Source organism: Amphiura filiformis, unplaced genomic scaffold (genome assembly GCF_039555335.1).
Source record: "Amphiura filiformis unplaced genomic scaffold, Afil_fr2py scaffold_79, whole genome shotgun sequence".
Taxonomy (NCBI): domain Eukaryota; kingdom Metazoa; phylum Echinodermata; class Ophiuroidea; order Amphilepidida; family Amphiuridae; genus Amphiura; species Amphiura filiformis.
Genome location: NW_027305543.1, coordinates 346845 through 372262, shown reverse-complemented (window position 1 = coordinate 372262; position 25418 = coordinate 346845). Strand labels below are relative to the sequence as shown.

The window sequence follows — 25418 nt, the reverse complement described above, 5'->3', positions numbered from 1 at the left end:
TCTCAGAAACCGCTAACTGTCAATGGCCCATGGTTCAGCTATGGTGTTGTAATCGCTCTAGTTACTCCATATTTTTGCCTTTTATTTTGAAAGAAAATGTATAATTTGTGCTATTATTAGTTCACGACACATGGCCTTTTTGTAAACATTTCACTTGAAATGAACATATCCCCGATCAGATTTTAAAATCATAACTTAGACTGTCGTTTTGTATTACATGCATGCTATCTACTGAAGATAGCACGTAGTTTGTTTTGTATTTTACACATGCTATCTACTGAAGATTAGTTTTGTCCTTCATTTTTGACCAATTTTGCAATCTTTTCCCCCTTAAAAGTTGGCTCCCCCTTGCCCCCTATTTGCATACCCTCTGAAAAAGTGCTTGCTACGCCACTGCTGGTTTGTCACTAGCACTTAATATTAGCATCTAAATTGTTTTGTGTGAAACCCATGCAATCTCCTACTGAAGATATCACTTACATTGTTTTATATTACACATGTGCTATCTACTGAAGATAGCACGTACCAGGTAGATTTGTATTACACACATGCTTACTACTGAAGATAGCACATACCAGGTAGATTTTGTATTACACACATGCTTACTACTGCAGATCATAACTTAGATTGTTGTTTTGTATTACATGCATGCTATCTACTAAAGAGAGCACTTCGATTGTTTTGTATTCATGTGCTATCTTCAGTAGATATGAGGGGCAATTGATAAGTTTGTGACTTAAAGTAGAAGATGAGCTATACAGTTGTAACTGATTTTCTTTGCAGTTCACTGAATGATTAAATAGAAAGTTTGAAGTAATTATTTTTTTTTAGTTTTTCTGTTGGAGACAATTGAACCTTGACACTTGACAGTCAGCTGTTTCTAAGAATTGTCAATTTAGACCCTGTGGGGATGGTGGCTGGCTTTCCTGTGGGCAGGGATCGTAATCCAGTCTCTCCTTTCCACATTTGAACATGACAGCTCACTTCATGCTGTACGAAGAGAAACCCCCAAGTGTGGTCACTACGTCTTAGTGGACCTGCTTGGGTGTTAAGCCCTTGAGATCGAGGTAGTGGATGACACTGTGGATTGGCTGATTTTCCCCCAGTTTTTCCTTCAATTTTCATGTTTTTTTTTTTTCAATTCTCAGAAACCGCTGTCAATGGCCCATGGTTTAGCTATGGTGTGGTACCCGCGCTCTAGTTGCTCCATATATTTTGCCTTTTATCTCAATTTCAGATTTGCCGTGTTTGGCCTCCATGGACCAGATCGTATCACAATTTAAGATGTTCTATAATGTGCCTTTAAGTGGCCAAGCAGGTTTGCCTGCCTTTTTTACAGGTCTACTGATATTTTTTACTGGATGAATTAAATATAACAATTCAATATTACTGTAGGGGTGTATGTGTGTATGTCATTATGTAGGCCTACATAGAAAACCGGACTTAAACACATCCTTGATGAACAATCGAAAAAAGGCATATATAGTTGAATTTCAAAGCCATTGCTAAGTATTTGAGCATCAGTGCTGCCATTGGCTCAAAATTTGTGTGGCAAATGCATGTCTGTGCCAGTAGCGTGGGCCATCACATGGGGGGGGGGGCACCGACCATGATTGGGGGGCACCGGATCTAATTGGGGGGCACAAGTCGTTTTTCAGCAATTTTCCATGGGATTTTTAAAAATGTCAGATTGATGGGGGGGGGGGACATGTGCCCCTATGACGCTACACCACTGGTCTGTGCGGTCCAGAGCTAGTTTTCGCTCTTCTGGTTGCCATTTGCTTGGCTATGGGTTTGTTCTTTGCCATGGTTTGGATTTTTGCTTTCCATGGTTTCTCACTTTTTGCTTGTAATTAGATTTTGAATTTGCTGCCTGCTCTGTGAGCTTTATGTGGCGTTCTCTGTAGTTTGTATACAGTGTGGTCCAAAAAGAACTTTACCCAATTTGAAAGCTTAATTTCTCAGAATTCATTCCCAATATTGTTACATATGTGATTGGACACTACGAATCAGCCGTAAACTCGGTCCCCGGTCAATCTTGTTTTATTTCGTGTTTAGAAAATATATATCATAAGCTTTAAAATGGTATATCATTTGACTTCAAACGATTTCCAGAAGCAAGGTTATGGTGTGTTGAACTCTGCTCCTTCAACAAAATGGTACTTTTTCGGTTCTACATGTATCTCTTTTTTCACATTGCAAGTAATAAAGTCATAATTGGCGGTCATTTCAAATCATCCCCAAGTCAACAAGCTTCGGGAATATCCTCTCATTGTTAATTGTTTGTTATACGTACCCAGACAAAATACAATGTAATTGTAACCCACCACTTAAACAGGATTTAGCCAAAGCAAATAAAGACTATTTAATGATTCTATATGTAGAAGATTATTATCCTCTTCAGCAATAGGATTATTGATTGGTTTAAACGCTATCAAATGAGAAACATGTCGCGCCTAATTGAGACACCTATGTATCTCAGAATACAATTTGCAGAGTTTACGGCTCATTCGTAGTGTCCACTCACATATTTTAAATATATATCTGTCTAAAAATGGGTCGAAAATCACTTTGTCCACACGCAATAAATCAATGGGATGTATCCGATTACTATCTGCATTGGGCTATTCCAGATGTATTCCGCACCCCCCCCCCCTATGGAAGACATTTAAAAAAAATACAATTCCAGCTGGAATTGAGATGTGTCTAGAATTCCAGCAGTCATTTTTAGCAAAGATTCCGGCTGGAGGGTATGGAAGACATTGAGATTAGGTGAAATTCCGGCTGCTAAAATAAACAAAAAAACAAGAGTGGGAATTGTGAAAGGCCATGATGTGCCTATGGAAGACATTCACAAATGGTCAAAAATGCTCCAATTCCAGCAGAATCTTCACTTATGATCACCATCTTGATTAACCTATGAAAGACATTTACTTGAATTCTGGCTGGAAAAAAAAATGTTCTAATTCCAGCTGGAACCCTATGGAAGACATTTATATTTACGTGAATTCCGGCTGGCCATATTATAGATATATTACCACAATTCCGGCAGTGTCTTCCATGGGGTTTTCCTGACATGTGAATTCGGCTGTCAATTTAGCCCTGAATTCGGAAGTGTCTTCCATAGGGGGAGGGTGCGGAATACATCTGGAATAGCCCATTGCATTAGGCATAATGGGTAAACACCCTCGGCTTGTCATTCAAAAGTAACTGTGTTTAAGTTTATATGCAGGATTGAATTACAGTCAAAGATTTTAATCCTTACTATTCATGCTAGATACAATAGTGTACCCGAACTTCAATTCCGTAATTGACAAAGAATTATGAAATTAACAAATCAATCACAATTTATTTTTTAATAACTTTTTCATCAAATACTCTCAAAAAGATTTTCATAAAATATGCAAAAACAATTTGAAATTTGAATGCGAGACAAATTCGTGATATGCTGAGACAAACTGTTGCGTATTATATAGCTGACTCTGGAGTATTAGGCAGTTAGTTCGGCCAGTTCTATTACATGTACGTCGACTCAGTCCTTCACATCTATTCACCAGCAACAAATTATTTATGACGATGCGTGAGATTTTACTACTCATTTTCCAGCTTTTTGCGTTTGCGAGCAGGGCTGTCAACTTTTTGGAATTGCTTGGCGTGAGACAGAGGCGTACCGGGATTTTATGTTCATTTTGTACCCTGATTATTTGAGCTACGGCGCTCGAGAATGTGAAAAGGGGGTGAGATTATACTACCCTGGCGTGAGACCGTGCGTGAGAAAGTGCGTGAGATTATATACCCTGGCGTGAGACCGTGAAACGGACCAATGCGTGAGAGTTGACAGCCCTGTTTGCGAGTTATGCATGATTATGTGTATTACACTGCTCCATAGACAATGCGTTGTTCTTCTGGTGCACCAGAACGAAATTCAAATTTCACGATATCTTAGCTAAACAAATTAATCTGCGAGAGATATTTTGTACATAAACATGTAGCCAGAGGTTTCCAGTGATATAAAAATCTCAACTTTTTTTGAGAAAAGTGGGGGATGAGGCTGTGGATCACGAAATGCCCTTTAAGTATATTTCTGCCAAAAATAATTTCTTGTATTGTAAATTGCCATATCTTGACACCTTGAAATCCTGTCTAGAAATCCACAGTCACAAAATGCAATCAAATTGTGAGGATTAATATCTTGGATTATAAAAATTCTCTCATGCATGTAAAATTTTGAATGACAAGCCGAGGGTGTTTACCAATATGCAATGCCTAGCGTATCCCTGTTGGTAATCAGATACATCCCTTTGAATTTCGAGTGGACAAGGTGATTTTCGACTCTGACATAAAACTGCTGCCATTTCATTACTTTGGCGTCTTTTTCTCATTTTTCCACCACATATTCTTAAAAGATATATTTTTAAAATATGTAACACTTTTGAGAATAGCTGCTAAAAACTTGAGAACTGAACCTTTCAAATTGGGTAAAGTTCTTTTTTTGGACCACCCTGTATAATTGCAGTTATAATCTAATAAAATACTTGAAATACTAAAGTATGTATGTATATCTGTTCTAATGTGTTTCCTAGTGTAAATTATAGTTACTAAATATGTACTTATTTTTTACACATGATTAGGCTACTTGTTACAAAGCCTAATGTTTACAAATAAGGAAAGGAAATAAATAAAGTATGAAGAGATTTGCTTATTTTGGGTTTTGATGATGATGATAAAACATTTGTCTGAAGTTAAAATTATGAAGATGATGTTTTGGCAAAATCTGTACAGAATTCTTATCATCTAATAGCATTTCAGTATTTCAGCTTGATTTTAATGTGCCTTGAATATAAGTAGATCAAAGCAAAAGAATGTGTCCAGTGCTTTATTTCATTAACCATAATTATATTTATTAGCTCTGAAGACCCCCATTTTTGAGTTATTGGGACATTTTTAGTTCCCAGGACCCTACTTTTTGTCTAGAAGATCAGTTCCTTAGACAGCAGCGACTTGCTATGATCCTCCTCTCAAAGCTTATCAATGTGTGCATCCAACTACACATGGATCAAACACGGAACTTTTACACATAAAATCCATACGTTGGACCATTTTTAGTGGTGAAGCCAGCTCAAGCAGTACCTGTGTCCTTCAGTTCATTCATAACAAACGCTTTGAAAATACTGCACATATTTTGAGATATTTTTTGAGATCCCAGTTTGTAAATGTTAATGTTTTTGATATACTGTAAGTGCAGCGAGCAGGAAATTTTGCATGTTTAAAGGTTTCCATACTATTTTCATAAGCTTTTTATTCAAATGGCACCCATAAGTGTGTTCCATATTATTACATACTAGACCACAAACCTAGCAGGGGCATGTTGGTGTTTTGGAGGTATCTGACCCCAGCAAAATGTTCCAAAATGTTACCCTGGTCATGAGGTTTGTTGTCACCGAGTTTGAGCCATGTGCTATATACAGATCTCCTGAAAAGGCAATTCTAAGATTTGGCCCAGATGACCTTTGATCTGACCCCTGTTCCAAAATGTATCCCTGGTCATGAGGTTTGTTGTCACCGAGTTTGAGCCCTACCTGACCTTTAACCTTGGATGACATTTGCAGTTTCATACTCCCGAAGTGTGAGGGATTATTTTGCGCAAGTTACAGCCTGATCGGGGAACTTGAATTTTGTCCTGACCTTTTGACCTCGGATGACCTTTGCGGTTTCATACTCCCCAAGTGTCAGGGATCATTTTCCGCAAGTTAGCAGCCCAATTACCTCCGATGACCTTTGCGGTTTCATACTCCCCAAGTATCAGGTATCAATTTTCTCAAGTTACAGCCCAATCGGAGCAGACCTGATCTTTGACCTTGGATACTCCCCAAGTGTCAGGGATCACCCCCCCCCACCCCCGAGTTAAGGCTGATAGGAGCTACTTAAAATTTGACCTGATATTTGACCTCAGATGACCTTTGCAGTTTCCCCAAGTGTTGGGGTCATTTTACCTGAGTTACAGGTCGATCGGAGCAACTATAAATTTAACCTGACCTTTGACCTCGGATGATCTTTGCAGTTCCCCAAAGTTACAGCCCAATCTGAGCAACTTTAAATTTGATTTGACTTGGACAACCTAACAAATGCAAACTTGCTCTGGCTTGGACCAAGTCGCACCTACCCACCAAGTTTGAGGGAAGTTTTTCAGGAATTTCCAAAAATAGGGTTGGTATTCTTTTTGCACAGTAAATAGAAAAATTAGGGTTGGTTGGTTGAGGGCAAGCCTCCAAGCTAGCTAATCTGATTATGTGCCCAAGAATAAGAGAGTAGCTAGGACATACATGTGTTTGTTCTTCTGGATTTTACCTGATTTCAGGATTTTTTTATGGCCACAATTGTTCTGATTGATTTTCAGCCCATTTTGGGGTATTTTAGCCCAATTTCACACTGTTTTCAAGTTTTTCTAGTACTTTCAGGATATTTCACGATCTTTCAATCACACCCTGGACATGGCATATACCACAGTAGTAATATTATGGCAAACATAGCATGTTAGTCAATTTAGAAAAAAGTAAGGATGAATTAGATATTTCTCAGTTATTTAAATCATTGAATTTGAAAGACATGACCTCTAAATGAGTACTCATATCCCATATGCATGTTCATAGAACAATCAAGTTACTTTATTATATAATGTAGAGTAAAATACAGACAATGATCTTATTTAGACCTTACATACAAGAAGTGGATATGCCTACTTGCTTATGCAGCGTGGAGAAGTTGGCTCAAGATTAGAAATTAAACATTCGCAATTGAATAATTCAATACGTTGAATAAATTTTTTTTGAAATTCGCTATTTTGATTAATTTTGACCTAAAAACAACTCATTTTGTACAGTCAGTCTTCTACAGTTTTTGACACTACTTGATTTTTGGACATCCAAAATATTCAACATTTTGTATCTTTGTTATTTGCCCAAATTTTGACCTAAAAACAACTCTTATGTATAGTTGAAGTCTTCTACAATCTTTTGGCACCATTTTTGGGCATTCAAAAAATTTAAAAATTTTGTAGCTTCGTTATTTGGCCAAATTTTGCCCTAAAAACAACTCTTATGTATAATTTAATCTACTACAATCTTTTGACACCATTTTTGGTCATTCAAAAAATTTGGCCAAAAATTTCAAAATTTTGTATCTTCGTTATTTGGCCAAATTTCGACCTCAAAATTTTTGAATGTCCAACAATGGTGTCAAAATACTCTACTTCACCGATACATAAAATTGGTTATTGGGTCGAAATTCTTCCAAATAACAAAGTTCAAAAATTTTGAAATTTTTAAAATTTTGGCCAAAATTTTTTAATATCCAAAAATAGTGTCAAAATACTCCAGAACACTTGATCAATGATCGATGAAAGTGGTTATTAGGTCGTAATTCGCCCAAATAACGAAGTTCAAAAATTTTGAAATTTTTGGCTCAAATATTTGAATGTTCAAAAATAGTGTCAAAATACTCCAGAAGACTTGATCGATACATAAAAGTGGTTTTTAGGTCGAAATTAGCCCAAATAACGAAGTTCAAAATTTTGAAATTTTGGCTAACATTTTGAATGTCCAAAAATGGTGTAAAAATACTCTAGAACACTTGATCGATACATGAAAGTTGTTATTAGGTTGGAATTCGCCCAAGTAACAAAGTTCAAGAATTTTGAAATTTTTGGCTAAAATTTTGTATCTTCGTTATTTGGCCAAATTTTGCCCTAAAAACAACTCTTATGACACCATTTTTAGGCATTCAAAAAATGTGGCCAAAAATTTCAAAATTTTGTATCTTCGTTATTTGGCCAAATTTCGACCTCAAAATTTTTGAATGTCCAACAATGGTGTCAAAATACTCTACTTCACCGATACATAAAATTGGTTATTGGGTCGAAATTCTTCCAAATAACAAAGTTCAAAAATTTGGAAATTTTTGGTTAAAATTTTTTAATGTCCAAAAATGGTGTCAAAATACTCTAGAACACTTGATCGATACATAAAAGTGGGATATAGGTCGAAATTCACCCAAATGACAAGTTCAAAAATTTTGAATGTCCAAAAATGTGTAAAAATATACTCAAGAACACTTGACCGATACATAAAAGTGGGATATAGGTCAAAATTCACCCAAAATAACTGAATTTCAAATTTGTGACATTTTTGGCTAAAATTTTTGGCATTTGATCGATACATGAAAGTGGTTATTAGGTCGGAAGTCGCCCAAATAACAAAGTTCAAAAATTTTGATATTTTTGGGCCAAAATTTCAGCCCAAAGTAAACAGTATTTTAAAGGTGGGTAACCTGATTGAAAATCTCATCCTCCACTTAACCTCATCCAAATGCTGATTTTGGTATCAGATGAAAGCTCATATTTTTTTTCATAAACATATTGAAATTTGGTGTATTTCCGAAGAAATCATCAAAAAACTGCCGAATTAGTCTCAACTATGGTATACCATATAGTTGCGACTAATTAGGCAGTTTTTTGATGATATCTTCGGAAATACACTGAGTTGGAACTTCTAATTTCAATATGTTTATGAGAAAAAAAGGCCTTTCACTTGAAATCAATATATTACATGATGATAATCATTAATAAAAACACTGTAGACTACCAATATCACACTGTATAAATGTCGGTAATTCCATTAGGAATTAGTCACATTTACAAAAAACATTTACATTTTCTTTTTGCATTAGTGCTTGAAAGGGATGACATTTTATGTTATACACAAGTTTTAAAGAATTTGATTTTCCAAATATATCAGGTCACCTTCCTTTAATAATCATTTTCTACTTTAACAAAAGGAAATTTTGATGGGTGTCCCTTAATCTACTTTGAACTTTCATCCAAACTTTAATCTTGGGTTTCACTACTCCTGTCCGTGTACATGCATATTTTCTCACATTAATGTAGTGTGCACGTTAAAGAACGTCACAGGCTATTCGAAAAGAGCAGGGGATCATCCCGGTCATGTTGACTGTACTTCAAAATACACTCATCTACTCTAGGTTCCAGAGTAAAAAATAAGTACAGCTTGTCTGTACGCAGTGCGATAATACTCATACATATGAGGGAGGCACTTATAAGGAAGAAGGAAGAAGGACTCAATGCAGCACTCATAACTCATCTAGACCAAATGTGAAACAGACTCAACGCAGCACTCATAACTCATCTAGACCCGATGTGAAACAGACTCAACGCAGCACTCATAACTCATCTAGACTAGACATATTTTAACACTCCATGTAAAAGCAGCTTTATACATTTTCAAACATCAGTTTTCAATTTGGTAGCTTAACCCTAATCTGCTAGGGGCTTTTAGAGGACGGGAAGGGAAAGAAGGAAGGAATAAAGAGAGAAAACAAAGGAAGATTTTGTTTGCTCTGGGTGGGATTAAAACCAGAGACCCCCTCACATGCCAATCACTTCGCTGGCCAGCGAAACCATGCCTATATCATAGGGTGATATTGCATCATCACACTACATGGGATGCACGCACAAACAGCGCATATATCAAGTAATATTTTGTAGTACTCAGACGTGTTAGAGTTAAGCAAAGGGCGGAGGGGGGGGGGCTCCTGGCTACCAGTTTTTTATTTACCAGCTCATGCAGTTAATTACAAAAAGTCTGCAAAAATTTTGCACGTAAATGTGGAAATGCAGACAAAACAATTAAACATGGCCCTCATCTTCCTCATTAGCTATTTATTGTTTTAATACAAACTATAAAGATGGCTTAATTATGAAGAAATCCATACAAGGTGTATCAAAATGATTGGGACCCATCAGATTGTTAGTCTATTCAAATACCTGCTTCTTCCACATTCAGCATTAGATCCTCTTGAAATTACTACAATTTATTGTTTAATGACACAAATCTACAAACAAGGTACATGTACATGTAAACTGGCCTCAAAAAGAAACTTATAATTTTTTTCACAAAGTCATATCTTAATATCCTCTCCATAAAAATGAATAAAAATTGCACACAGGATAACTTCAATACTCTACTCTAAACACTTGTCAGTAACCAAGCAGTTGTCCAACTGACACAACAGTAAAATGCACTGACACGGAACAGCTTCCGGGACCACATTCACAGGCGAATAATTGGAACCCAACAACAGAAATCTGTTGGGATGTGAATTTTGGTCCAGAAAGGTGTTCCATGTCAGTGCATTTTGCTGTTGTGTCAGTTGGACAACTGCTTGGTTACTGACATGTGTTTAGAAGAGTATTGAAGTAATCCTGTGTGCAATTTTTGTTCATTTTTATGGAGAGGATTTTAAGATATGACCTTTCTATTTGAGGCCAGTTTAGATGCATTTTGATGAAGCAGACTTGGCCATGTTCACTGGATATTGATATGGGTACCAATCATTTTGATACACCCTGTACCATATTTTTGCTGAACCATTAAATGGTATCAGCCTACATTAGTGTATCTTACTTACTGACTGATTAACCTTTTGGTCTGAAATGGATATATCTCTAAATGCCACAAAGGTATGACCCCCTCCCCAAGTGGTGTCAAATTAAAAAGAAAAAAGTAAAGAATATAATAAAAATATTTTCCCATCTGGGGTGGCACTCAACACAAGACCCGGGTCAATATTCATATGGGTCCTTTTCCTAGCCTAGAAGCCTAGAAGATATGAACCCCCAAGTGGTGTAAAATGAAAGAGAACATAGTAAAGAATATAATAAAATTATTATCCCACCTGGGGTAACACTCCTCATAGGACCTGGGTCAATGATCATATTTTGGGCCCGGGGGGATCACTCCCATTGTGGCCTGTACACCATCCGCGATAATAAAATGTGTAAAAAGGGTAGTTTTTCATGGGTAAGCATGATACGCGCGTAACGTGTTTAGGGTGTCAAAAACATGAAATATTGGAAGAAGGGTAGCAAAATTGCAATTGCTAATACGCGGAAATGGAATTTAGGGTATGAAATTTGATGCAAGGAATAAAATCCCCGTTTAGGGTACGTGTGAAAACACCTGTTTAGGGTATCGATTTAGCCAAGCGTTAAATCCTTTTTTAGGGTGCTTTCCAAAGTTGATTATCACGGATAGTGTACAGGCCACAATGGCAGTGACCCCCGGATTTTGGGTCCTTCTCATATCTCGAAATGCCAAGGTGGTATGAGCTCCAGAGTGGTGTCAAATGCAAGAGAAAGAAGTAAAGAATGTATATGTCAAATAAAAGAGAAAAAAGTAAAGAATATGAAAATAATTTCTGTGGGGAGACACTCATAATTAGACTGGGGTCAATATTCCTATTTTGGGTCCTTTTCATATCTAGATAATATTAGATATCCAAAGAATGTATGACCCCCGGGTGACAGTGGTATACTGCAAAGGCCTGTGGTTCAGCTGTGGTGCCGTAACCGCTCTGGTTTTATATATTAATAATTAATGAATCTGGCATTTTAGACTGCATTATATTCAGATTTAAATTTTTCACAATACCCTCAAACAGTTGATGCACACTGCACAGTCATTGACCTCTGAATAGGTCATCTTCCAAAGTTAGACTTAAGGGGACTCGATCTTTTGTGCGTAATTATAGAGGGCCAGGGGATTCACTCTATCATTAAAAAAATTATTTGAAGAAGTCAAAGTGCCCTAGGAATAAAAACTGTAGTGTAATTCACGCCAGACACAATTTCTTTATACAACAAAAATTAATTTTTGTAATCGATCAAAAAACAAACGTTTTATATCAATTTTAAATTTAGCCTGAATCAGTAAATATGGTACCTCTCGCCTTTTTTAGGTCAAGGCTATTTTTACCATTATGCAGCGAACCATTGTTGAAGCTATTTCACATACATGTAATCATGATACGTTTAGAATCGCTGGTTCGAGTCCCAACGAAGCCTGTGGAAACATTTTTTTCAAAAAATTCATGATCGCTATTATTGAAATGAGTCACTTGTCATTGTAAATCATGTATCGATCCAATGCAGTGTGTATAATTTTCGGGTGCTCAATGAAGTTTCTCAGTTTTTTCAGACCATGATGTCATAATGATATGTTTCTGATGTAGTTTACTGAATGATCATCCATTGCCATTGTGCAGAGCCGATCATTTTCTTCCTTAGTCTGAGGCACTGCAATAAAATACAGAAAAAAATGCAGTTATGAAATTATATTGTTCACATAATACATTCACATGATTTTACCAGTCAGTGGACCTTGAATGAAATCAGATCAAAATAGTCCTCATCATCCAAGAAGTATTTTGAGCCCTGCTTGATCCACAGAACTGAAACAAAACTTGGGCAGAAATTTATCATTATCTCAGATTGGATCAATTCCCTGCATTGCTTGGCAGACACACATAGCAACCTTCCTTCTTTCCCTCGATGTGCAAACCTTTTGCAAAAGCACTTTTGTATTGATCTGCTATGTATATTGAACTAGAGTGGTTGTTCATTGTTGCACCGCAAATTTGAAACGGCTATCATTGAGTACAAAAAAAAAAACACGAGTGCTCAATGCAATATGTTCACAAGTTACACAAAATAGATTGTATGAGTATAATACTATGTTCATGATGCAAAGTCAAAAACATTCAACAAAACATGATACAATTCTCAGCGCATTGTGCAGAGCCACCATCTCGGCGCTGGCAACCAGATATGAGATCTCGTGTGCTATACAGGGTGTCCCAGAAAAAAATTATCGGGCTAATAAATTTGGACATAAGTTGACAAAAATAGACATCAGAACTCAATATCTAAAAATTGATTTTCGGAAAAATTATAACCCTTTTGTGGTAGTACACCTGAGAAAACGTCATTTGCAGTAACGATGTTCGATAAACCTTTATATAATCGGCGCAGACAGCGTGATGTTATTAAAAACGAAGTTCTTATGTAGGTGTACCAAAAGCCAAAATATAATTTATTAAAAGGTCAATTAGCGTTGTAGCCCATCTTATTCCCCACATCTTATACGCTAATTTTACTGGAATCGGTTGACTGATTGCGAAGAAATTACATAATGTATGCCTCAATTCACTTCATTCCAAGTTTGAAAGAGAGATCATTCAACACAATGTGCACTAGTGGTTAACACTGTCAGTGGCCTTCATATTTTGTTCAGTGAAATCCTTTTCGTTCTTTTTAAACAATCTGTTTCTTTCAAAACATCTAATTAGGTTTTGTTCAAATTTGAAAACCTGCATGATATTGAAAAGCTTTGCATGGTACTTGTAAATGTCTTTTTTCGTTAATGTTGATATTAATGTTGCATAAAGAATTATTGTAAAAAGAATTCCAGCTGGCTTTAAAAATTTTCTCACACACATTAATGTTTTTGGAATATTTCCAAGAAATATCAAAAATCACACGTAAAACTGTAAGCACTTTATCATTGTCATTCTTGGCACAAATATTCTTTGGAAAGTTAAAATATAACATATTTGCACAACCTAAAAAATTCAAGTTGGAAAGCTTCCAATTGCAGAAATCAAAGTTTTTTTCGACACACTGTTATTTATCTTCAGTGAAAGCATGAAAAACATAACACTGTCAATTTATAAAATAGATAATGTGGACTAAATATAATGAGATACACAAACTTTAGGAAGCGGTGAGCGAGTATGAAAAAGCGCCTGCTGATCAAACTTGGAATGAACTGCATTGATGCGCGCATTATGTAATCGTTAATTTCTTCGACCATACACATGTAGCCAGGACATGTAGTAGGCCTGGCCTACATGTAGTTTACATGTTGAATTCCCAGGTGTCACCTATATTTGGTACCTGTGGCTGTACGCATGGGCGGCTTTACATGGTTTTTTTTTTTGTGAAAGAAAACAGGAAGAAATTGCGAAGCAATTCCAGATCCAATATTTTCAACATGAAACTGTGGAAATGGTGTAGAAGATATTGAAATTCCAACCAAATTATAATGGTATTTCCATCCAACCATTATTTGATTTTGAAATTTCAAATCCAATTATTTTCATCCAAATATATGGCATGAAAATCACCAACTAAAAGTGCTGAGCATTTCCCAGTGGGGTGACGCATATCTAAGGCTGTTAAGACCCCCTTTTTCAGCATTGCTGTCACCCAAAGACCCCATTTCCCCATTTATCACTGATTTTGTTACTTATTTTGAAATAACAAAGCCATTTAGAACTAGAAATTCAATGTTTCAGGCTTCTTTTGGCTCTCACACAAAGACCCCATTTTAAAAAGGTTTCACATAATAAAGTCTAAAAAGTCTGACTCACTCAATCAATGACTCAACGGTTTTGTACATTTTGCTCTTTTTGGACATGATAAGCTTGGTAGTTGAGCACTTATTTGCTGGAACAGCCCAATGCTTATGGTTTAGGCATGAATTCTACATTTATGTACATTCCACCAGACCCTAGTAAATCCCTGTCATGGTCAGATAACAATGAAAGAAGATGAGAGAAAATAAAAAGAAACTTGAGCTTGTTTTGCCTCACAAAACATTTTTAACATAGGTTTCGGAACCATGGGGAAGGCGGCTTGGGGGGATCAGCCACGTTAATAACTTTGGTCTGCGCGCGCATGCCCTCCTATAATTTCAGATAAAGTAAAAAAATATGACCAGATAACGGGAAAATGGGTGTTTTTGACCTATTTTTTGCAAAATTTCCTGACACCAAGGGCACCCCAGTATAGGTCACCAATTTTTTTGTCAGCCCCCCTCCCCCCATGTTGAAAATCTTCCTAAGCCTAGATGTTTAATGTATCTGATTTCAACAAGGTGTCATTTAAAAATTGAAGTTTATCCTATAGTGTTTAAGGCAGCTGTGTACTCTAGACATTGTTTCTTTCGCAAAATTGAGTTTTTTTGATATGTTTGTACTTTGTCATGTTTTTTATAAATACAAGGAATGAAAATCCAGATTTATAAACTCCAACTGCAATATTTTAAGGATTTTATTTCACTATTCCACTCGTGTTTGAAATTGGAAAGGAAAGAAAATCTTTGTTGTACCAGCAGGGTACACGCGCACAACAACGCATCGCGTTGCGTATCGCGCAATTTGTTAACGCACAAATACGCTACGCGTATGCGACGCTTATCTGCATGCGCGGCGCATCTTATGGAAACACCACGGAAGCACAAAAACCTAGTGGTCAAATGGCTCTGTTTTAGCTGATAAAATGTCGGTTTTTCAAGTCCTTTCCCCCGATTTAAATATCAAGTTATGAATGGATTTCGCTCAAACTTCTCAAGGGGCCGTGGATTTACCCGATGTTAATGTAATGTAAGGTAGAAAAATAAAAACTGCCGCATTCTCCTGCGAGATTCGATGAAAGTGTAAAATGTGACCACTTTAAACTTCAACGGCCATTATTTCAATGTTCATTTTCTCGGCAAAATGACGGTTTAGGTACACGATAACTCAATAAATACAGCATCTATAGGAAAGCAAATTGATCATCGTAAAAAGCATGATCGACTCAAGAAACAGTTCTCTCATTTTTTATATTTTGGCCTATTTCTGATTTTAGGCATCATTTTGTGCAAATAGGCGTTTGTGAATTTAAAAAGTTCAATTTGATGCCTGGGGAGAGCGGGAGTGTTCGCCTATATTTTTCTGACCAGCCTAGCGATGTTAATTTTAAGGTTAGGGATGACCTGATTAGCCCATGTGAAAGCCCTATGTCTTATAGCTATATACGGCCACAATCCCAGAACTATAGGTCTTACAATGACAACAGGATAGAGCAAACAAAAAAGTTTTGCAAAGTGGCGAACTTGCCCCATATTGGGGCAGGTTCGCCCATATGGTGGGGTAAGTTCATCCTAATCACAAAAATGGTTTAAACATTGCATAACAATAACATATTAAATGCAAACATTTAGCAAGAGTATACAGGGCATTCATTCTCTTCTGGGAAGTGACTAAATTTGTTGCAGGGGTCGGGTCAGGGTAAAATGTAGGGGTCCAAAGTAAAAACGTATCATGATTACAACTTCGGGGAGATTATGGATTAGGACATAAATGGTGGTATGAGTAATACTGATACCACATAACTTTAAAAAACATGCTTTTCAGTAGTTTTACCTTGTTTAATGGTATAATTATAAATATTTTGCATAATACGCTGATGGGGCAGGTCCGCCCTCCAGTTTGGGGTAAGGTCCGCCCGGGGAAGATATAGGGCGAACATGCCCCATCATCAAAAGGGCGAACGTGCCCCTTGTGCACATTTGTGTATTTTCTTCAGGGTATGCAAAATACAAATCGAATAAGGAACGAGTTTATAACTGCATTAAATCTTTGACAAATCCCATATATTCCCAATATAGATTTCCATTAAAACCATTATGTATCAATGATAATACAACATTATTAATGCAAGAAAAAATTACGTTTTGGTGTAATTTTTTGTTTTGGCTGCAGTTCGATGAACACGTCCCTAAATGTCGCGTAGCTAATATGAGAAGTTTATAATGACATATGTCACCTAATTTTGCCATCACCAAATTCCCTGATAGCCGTAGTGCTGAGAAACAAGGGGTGGGCTGAACCTGCCCCTAGGGCGAACACTCCCCGCTCTCCCCTATATGGTCAATATCTCAAATAATAAGGCCAATATCAAAAAAATAAAAAAAAACGTTTTTGGAATGGAGCCTCAAGATTGAGCTAAAAACAAAATAAAATATTTTGGAAAGAGTGTTTTTTTGTTATGATGTACCTAACAAATATTGCCAAAAACTCACTTTTTTGTGATTTTCTTCATAATTGTTGTTTTTACCCCAAATCTGTATTTATATTTAGATTTATTGATGTCTTGCCTTCATAAAAATGTATACTTTTATATGTCTTGCGCGACGAATTACAAAGTTATTGCACTTTTACTACATGCATGTCTGAGAGTACACAGCCTCCTTAAATCTCCTTTTTCATTTCTGAAGCCAAGTGGTTGCTTTTATATGTGATGGGTCACATATACCCTTGTGTAGAATATGTGGTTGGAATTCCGCAATTTCAAGATGAAAGTGGTTAAAATTTCTGGGATGTTTGCACCTTTAACAAAGCCTTTGGATTTCCGGGTTTTTGCAGTGGTTGTTCGTGACTAGAAATTAAGACTTTTGTGGAGGGATAAGCTTGGGAGGTGTGCACTTATTTGCTGGAATAGCCCAATGCTCTCAAACTATTTGCTTTCTTTATTTTCCCCATTTTTTTAATTATGGTATTTCACCGTAAATTACCAACCCTTAAATTTACTTACAGATTCAGCACACTCAGTTATCTGGTATTGCACAGTTTAGTCCTGAGGCCATCACTTGAGTGAAATGAGTGAAATCGAGGTGTTTGTTTTTTGTCCTCATTAACTTCTCAGATGCCGCAAAACAAACAAGGCTGTTTTCACCTGTAGTCTTGACTTTTCTACAAAAACAATACAGTAAAATACCGTATCATAAATGAAACTAAACCTAAATGTAAAGGATAAACTGTAAAGCAAGGTACATATTCTCCATGCATATGTAACAGAGTATAAGTAATTATGCTCTGTTAATTAAACTGAACCTGCTAACAACATCAAAGACAAGATTAATCTGGCCAACATTTCTTGTAAATCTTGAATCTTCTAATATCTAACTTAAAATACATAATTTACTGCTTGAAATATGAAATGAAATGATTAAACAATACAGAGAATACATACAGAGAAATCATCAATACATGAAAGTTCCCATAATGCAGCTATTGCCCAAATTTGGTTGCAACATAAGATTTGAATTGTTTCTAAATCCAAAATTCAGATTAGAATGTGTGGAATAAGATTTGTGTATATCCTTGACACCTTCAAGTGAATATCCAATTAAAATTGAACTTCTCTATACAATTTAAGGTTTATCCTCTTTGTACAGTCATACCACTTTTCTTAGCATATATCAATAAATGATGTACTATTTATTTACAAACATGTCAAATTGGTTCACTGTGATGTGACACATTTTGGGTGCATCTCATATAAGATACGCTGCATCACATTCCAATTTGTGTGTTTAAGAGAAATTATGATATCACTTTTTCTGCATGACACTTTATTTTCTGCACAACAATTAAAGGGGGTAAAAACAATTGCATGTTCTAATTGGGTAAACAAAATCCACTGATTTTTCCCATTTTTTGAAAATTCCCTGATTGGCTAGAAACCCTGTTTTTATATCAAACATCTCTTTGGTTACATTTACAGGCATTTTATGGTGTCATTCACCAGAAAATACCATGGCGCTTACAAGAAATATACACAAAAAGTCAAAAAACAAGAAAACAGTTCAAGAAAACAGAGATGTGGTCGTGGCAGATTTATGTTCACATGTTGCGAATTTCATGCCGTAGCAGCTGCAATGTCAAATCTGCTTTTGCCAGTGATTCTGTGGCTATGTCTTTGAATAGCGAGCCCGTTACTGTCAGAAAACGAGCTCAAGGTATGAGCAGGAACGTAAACGGTATAGTCCAAAATTTAGTTTGGACTTGGGTGTTGCAAGGACCTATCTACATACAGAGGGATTTAAAACAGTACTAATGAGTACTTATTGGCAAACTGGAAGCCAGTGCAAGGTTGTCAGGAGTCCTCCAACACTGTCGCATATGGGTAAAGTCAAAAATAATGGCACCGTTAGGTTGCTGATGTCTGCTGTGCAAATGAAAAAGACCAGCAAAGATATTCATCTTTTAAAATGTGTTTTATGATTGGCCCTTTAACCACAGCAATTTGTAGTGTCACAGCTGTCATGTAAAAAATAATATGCCCAATTTTCTTTCCCATATGGTCAGGAGTGTTACATGTTAGCATGACAAAAAAAGAGGTACTTGTATAATTTTAATCATGTATGTAAAAAATCTACAAGTTAAAAAGTTTTGCATCGGTTTTCATGGCATTTTGTGAAGTGTCAGCTATTATTAAGTTGCAAATTCTTTCATATTAGTCACTTACTTATGAACATGTGAAGACCACATGGTGCGAAAAATAAAATATGTTCCAAAAATCACTCGTCACCAGATTGTGTAGCATTGTAAGGTAATGATGACAGTAATTATCTATTTCAGTCTGTTTTTAGTAAAAACAACATTTGGGCCAAACTTGGAAAAAATAAAACTTGCATGATATCAAAACCGTTTTCTTTTTAGAGCGGGTTGAAAAGAGAAATTCTGTCTCGTCAGGAGGGTTACATCAGAATTCAACTTGATTTTTTTCATACACCAAGGTGGCAATATTCATGTTTTACTTTTTATTTTATTAGTGCATTGTGATAGGAACTCAAAAACAAGAAAAATATTCACCATTGCTTGAACATGTTTGCTACAGCTATCTAAATAGTCAATGTCAGGAGTGTTACACAGAATTAATTCTCGCTATTCACAATCAGGGCGCCGCCAGTGGTTTGCGATGTAATCGTGATGTATCATGGGTAAAGGTCAACATCCAAGTCCGCGCAATACAAATATTACCATGCTATTACATAGGAACACGTGACAATATTTTTTAGTCTGTCAATATAACGGTATTACACGCAAATCAATAGAGAAAAAAATTAATTGTGCACATTTCAAATCACATTATTAAGTATTATTGAGTATCGATTCGCGTGTAACACCTTTATTTTGACAAACTAAAAAAATATTATAATAGCATGGTAATATTCGTATTGCGCGGACTTGGATGTCGACCTTTTCCCATGATACATCACGATTACATCGCAAACCGCTGGCGGCGCCCTTATTGTGAATAGCGAGAATTAATTGGCAATAATTTCTGAAGAAATTACCAGTCTGTTGGTGTTCTTTTAGCACTGAAAATTTATTCCTGAAGCCAAACTGCTGCAATCATGATGTAAAGACCTTCATATTCAAGAAATATGTACATAAAAACATGGTTTTCATAGCTCGACCAAAATGTTACACTCCTGACAATCAATTGTAAGTAATATAGGCTCAACAATAAAATTGAACTAATGTAATTCAATTTTTTGCCCCTTTTTGAGATAGCCATAGATAGTGTTACCAAAAAATTACAAAAACTATGTTCGAAAATGTGATGTGCAAATTTATATATATTTGAGGCTTACGGTAGGCCTACTGTAGCAAAGTGTCAGGAGTGTTACAACAACATGCAAGCTGGGCTCAAAAAATAAAATTGAACATAAATCACCTAAATTCTGTGCCTTTTTGAGAGGGCCATAGATGTTGTCAACAAAAAAATACAAACACTGTTTTAGAAAATGTAGTTTATAAAATATTTCAGGCCATACAGGTATTATACAGTGTCAGGAGTGTTACACAATAGCACTAGTTTGATGGATCCTTACATCAATTTGAAGAAGAAAGTGATGCTAAAAACTTCAACACAGTTTTTGCACATCATATTGCATTATACAAACTTAAACAGAAAATAGTTTAAGATGTTTTTTTTGACAAATGTGACCATCCACCACAACTGAGCCCGGATGTCTCCAGTGCCACTATTGAGATATGCTCAAAACAATAAACAATAGGAAACAAAGGATTTTTTGACTGTTTTATTGATTTTTCACTACTTAAATGTCAAGTACTATAGACATGATATACATCATATTAAAGCTAATTTCAAGCAGAATATTTTGGTTGAATGTCTCAAAAATGATCATTGGCGACTTCAGGGCTCAGTTGTGCTGGATGGTCACAAATAAAAACTTTTATTCCAGATTTCCACAAATTTTTAGGTGTTTTAATGAATTTTTTTTCCAAAACTTTGTTTCCATGAGAAAAATTCTACATGACTATCTTAGTTTAGTGTCTAAGTAAAATTAAAACTCAAAGAATTACATATTTGCATAATTTTGTCAAAATATAACAAGGAATGGCATGGATCTTTTGTGTTATGTTTCTAAAAATTTTGGACTACTTTTGTCAATAAACCAGTTGAAAAAATACATTTAGTAACATTACTGAAGTAATTTTTTTATTTTTTCTTGACTTTAGATAGGTTGTGCTTAAAATAAGACAACAATTACATCTCTGAACACTGTTTGTATTTTTGACCCTTTTGTCACACTTTGGTGCCATTATTTCTGATTATACCCATATGGCACTAGTTACTAGTTGGTGATATAATATGTCACTTATTAATAATATGTCACTTGTTGATGGTAATTTGTCACTTCTATCTGGTACCAATCCGAGAAAATGAATCACAGAGAATGGCAAAATAGTATGTACTCTTTCAAGGCAGATAGCAACTTTTCTAGGCGTTGTTGACATGGTACCTTCAGGAAAGAAAGTTCCTACTATGAAGACCTAACTTTTGAGTGAGAACTTTGTTAGTGTTTAGTAGTGTATATTTGTACTTTAATGAATGTATAATGCTCTTACCTCCCATTTTCTCCAATCTTCTCTTTAAAATGTTTGGCTCTTGCACCCAAATGGCTTGCAGAAAAGCTGGGACATCACCTTCAATTTCTTCACTAACATATTTGTCCTTGGCTTTAGTTCACTGTCAAAATCAAGCATAAATAATATATAAATAATATTCTTTATGAACAAATGCTGTGTTCAAATTGTTTTGTTTTTACCAGACGACGGTGGCCGACAGTAATTTAATACGGCAACAGCCAATAGCGTAAACAAAATGACAATATGATGGCAACACTGCCTGCACGTTGGACGCCCCGTACGTGCCGTGGTGCATTTTTAGCTTTATTGGCCCGTTACAGAAAAAAATGCACGAAATATATTTCCCAGTGCAATGTATAGATTTTCACATGAAAATAAATAATTTGGATTCAAAATTAATGTGAAGAAAAAAAAAATATTATAGCCGGTAGTGGAAATCGATCTCGGGACCTTCTGCGTGGCAGGCGGAGACGTTAACCGCTACACCACGCATACATTGATACATGTGGGGGAATTTTTTTGTACATAACATATATCGTGCGTTATTCATACAAAAAATTCAAAAAACAGTACTTAAAATGAGGTTCACTGTCGAACCTCAACGGATTAATTCTGATAAAATAGTGCTTGATAACATGCATACACTTTTGGAATTATTTGAGACTTTTTCGTGTTTACGTGTAAAACCAATGATGACGTCAAAATTCAGTCAATCTTTGCCGGCCCCTGTTTTTTACCTTTAGGTGCACTTTTGTACCTCATTTTATAAGTTGCCCACCCCCACACAGTAGGCCTAACAATGAATAAATTTTTCTCAAAAATTATGGCGCATTGGTGACAAGTAAGATGTATATTATTGGGGCAAGGACTACAACTACTGCACTGGAAATTTTATTTCAGCAGACAACAGTTGTAGAGTTACAGTCAAAAATGAGGGAAAACCAATATTTGATCAATAAATTAATAACTATGGTACTTGCCTTGAGTTGCTGAATTTTCAGTGCAGTAGTTAACTTATAGTACCGGTACTTGCCCCTATAATATACATATCTTACTTGTCACCTATGCGCTATAATTTTTGAGAAAAATGCAAAAATAGGCATAAAATTGGCCAGGGTGTAGTACCCTTAATGCATTTGAAAATTTACAATGATTAAAAAGGGCATTTCGTGACCCACTTTTCTCAAAAAAAGTTGAGATTTTTATACCACTTGAAGTCTTGAACCGTCTGGCTACATAATGTTTATGTACCAAAATTTCTTGCAGATTATTTCGTTTAGCAAAAATATCGTCAATTAACAGTGGCCTATATCATAAAGCAGTACTTGTAATACACATATTCATGCGTAACTCACAAGCGCAAAATCTGAATCAACTGAAATTTTGGGAATAAGCCTTTTTCATGGTTATCTGCTGAAAAATGTCATAAAAATAGGATGCTTGGATCACGAAATACTCCTTTAAGTGACTGAAGTAGTTTATAGTTCCATGCTCTATCTCTGTCCACACAGACACAGTAACTATCGTCATAATCGTGTCATCGTGGATAGCAAATTTCTCGATCAAATGACACACAGACAGTAAGCTTACTTCAACCCAACAAATATAGCCAGCTGCTCAGTCTGATATTGAATATTGTGATCTCTATGCAATATGGTTCTACATGCATAGGCCTACCCATTTACATGGCATGCGCGCATAGCACTCACTGACTCAGAGACATGTATGGCCGTACATGCATGGCCGGTCTCGTTTTATTTACTTGCATACGAGACCAGATATAAAAGAATGTGTACCAAGTGCCCAAAATTCTGAAAACTTCAGAAAGATTTGAAACTCATACCGGTACTGCCTTGCCCTTGCCCTTCAGTGTTGCAGGACGGTCAGTCAATGCAGAGCTATACGCCTACTATGGGGGAAACAAGTCAGAATTTGGGTGCAAAGTAATGTACAATTTCATGAAATATTCATCGCTGATGATGAAACCGAATTCATTTCAAGAATATTTTAGATCAAATAATTACCTTCGATTCGAAACTTTAGTTGCTCTTGCAATATTAACACCTTTTTGCAGCATTATTATTCCATCACGGTTAATGTTTACGTGTGGGTTCGCGAGCATCCATCTTTAAATAATTGCCTCTTTACCAGTCGTTTCTCTAAATCCATGAAATTTTCCTGTCGGGTTGTTAGCGGTTACCGCACCATAGCTGAACCATGTTATTGTATTATACCAGGGAAGAATAGATTATACCACTGTCCCCCGGGGGTCAAACCTTCTTGGGATTCTGAAATATAGACCCAAAATAGGCATTTTGAACAGAGTTTTATGAGGAGTGTCACCGTGTGAAATTTATAAAGTAATTTTAATACCGGGAGGGGGCGGGGTACCGGTACATTCTTTATTTTTATTTCTCTTTTATTTGACACCACTCGAGATACAAAAATGGACATAAAATATGTATATTTACCCAGGCATTATGGGGATTTTATATAGGGCCCATTCTTTACTTTGTCCTCTTTCATTTGACACGTACCTCCTTGGGCAGACATTCGATTGGAAATGCCCCGAATGTGAAGTCCTTGATTTTTGAGACTTGTTCTTCGATTTAGGGGACACAAGTTGCGCCGATGAAGATGACTTCATTCAAAAGGAAGGGAAGAACAGACATCAGACTAGTAATTGAAATCACCTCAACTCGCTGAAAATCCTCGTGATAAACTTCCAAAGCATCATGAATAAAGTGGCTGAAGTGGAAGCATTAATCCAGGAATATAACCCTGACATCATACAGGGTACAGAGACGTGGCTCTCTCCAGACATACAGAACTCTGAGTTTCTCCAAAGCAATTACATTGCCTACAGGAAAGACAGAAAAGGTGACAGGCATGGGGTGTTCTTTTTGCTTGTAAAAGGGACCTTATAGTCACGCATAGAACCGAGTTTGACTCTGCATGTGAATATTTGTGGAGCCAAGTGGAAGTAAAGGAAGGAGAAACCTACTGTTGGGCACCTACTACAAGCCCCACCAAAACGACATGGACGCAGTTAAAGGTCTCCAAAATTTACTTGCAACCATCAGTTCCAAACATAAAGAGTTTGACCTTATTCTGAGTGGCGATGCAAATCAACCAAATGTTAACTGGATAAATCAGACCATTAATCCAGACAGTTATGCTTCAAAGGAGGAACCGGTAGCTGAAGAACTCCTTGACACAGTCTTTGAAAATGGGCTGGACCAGGTGGTTCACAAACCAATTAGGGGAGATAACATACTTGACGTGGTTTGGACAAACAACAAAGGAATTATTGTAACCGTTGATGTAGTACCTGGTATGAGTGATCACAGCGTGGTATTACTTGAATTGGATTTAGCTGGGAAAAGGAAGAAGAAATCCACCCGCAGAAAAACAAAGCTGACGAAGACCAAATTAAAGAGGACCTGACTCATTTCCAAGAAACTTACGAGAAACTGACTGCATGGGTCAACTTTCCAAGAGAATGGGATGCCATTGAGAATCAAATCAAATCTGTCATGGACAAACATGTTCCATCAAAAATGGTCTCTAACAGGCATAGTCTGCCTTGGTTCACGAGGGAGCACAGAAGGTTGTGTAGAAAGAAACAAAGGGCCTACAACAAGGCAAAGTGTTCTGGAAAATCAACCGACTGGGAGAAGTACAAACTTTGCTCGAAAGATCTTAGACGCAGTCTCAATTATGCCAGGAGGGAACATGTTAAAGATTACATTGAAAGCTCTCTTAAGGACAATACCAAAGAATTCTGGTCATTTATCAAGAAGCTTCGCCAGGATGGAGGAGTACCAGATCTCAAAGTGAACAACAAAATCCTTAGCACGAACAAAGAGAAGGCTGAGGCGCTCAGCGACCAATTCAGCAGTGTTTTCACTAAGGAGGATTCTACTATACCAAATCTTGCCAGTAGCACCATTCCTCCCATCAAGAAGCTGATCATACGAGAAGAAGGGGTACTC

At 36.4% G+C, this 25418-nt stretch overlaps 1 protein-coding gene and 1 long non-coding RNA gene across 3 annotated transcripts in view; one reads left to right on the top strand and one right to left on the bottom strand.

Annotated features, from left to right (window-relative positions):
* LOC140144765 (acetylcholinesterase-like) overlaps positions 1-25418 on the top strand; it is a 102128-nt gene that overhangs the window by 24292 nt on the left and 52418 nt on the right. The gene's annotated exons all lie outside the window — the stretch shown is intronic.
* Positions 12123-23646, bottom strand: LOC140144766 (uncharacterized). The gene is made up of 4 exons (XR_011857930.1): positions 23448-23646; positions 21403-21523; positions 17273-17430; positions 12123-12148 (listed from the first exon to the last, which is right to left on the bottom strand). It is a non-coding gene; the product is annotated as an uncharacterized lncRNA (long non-coding RNA).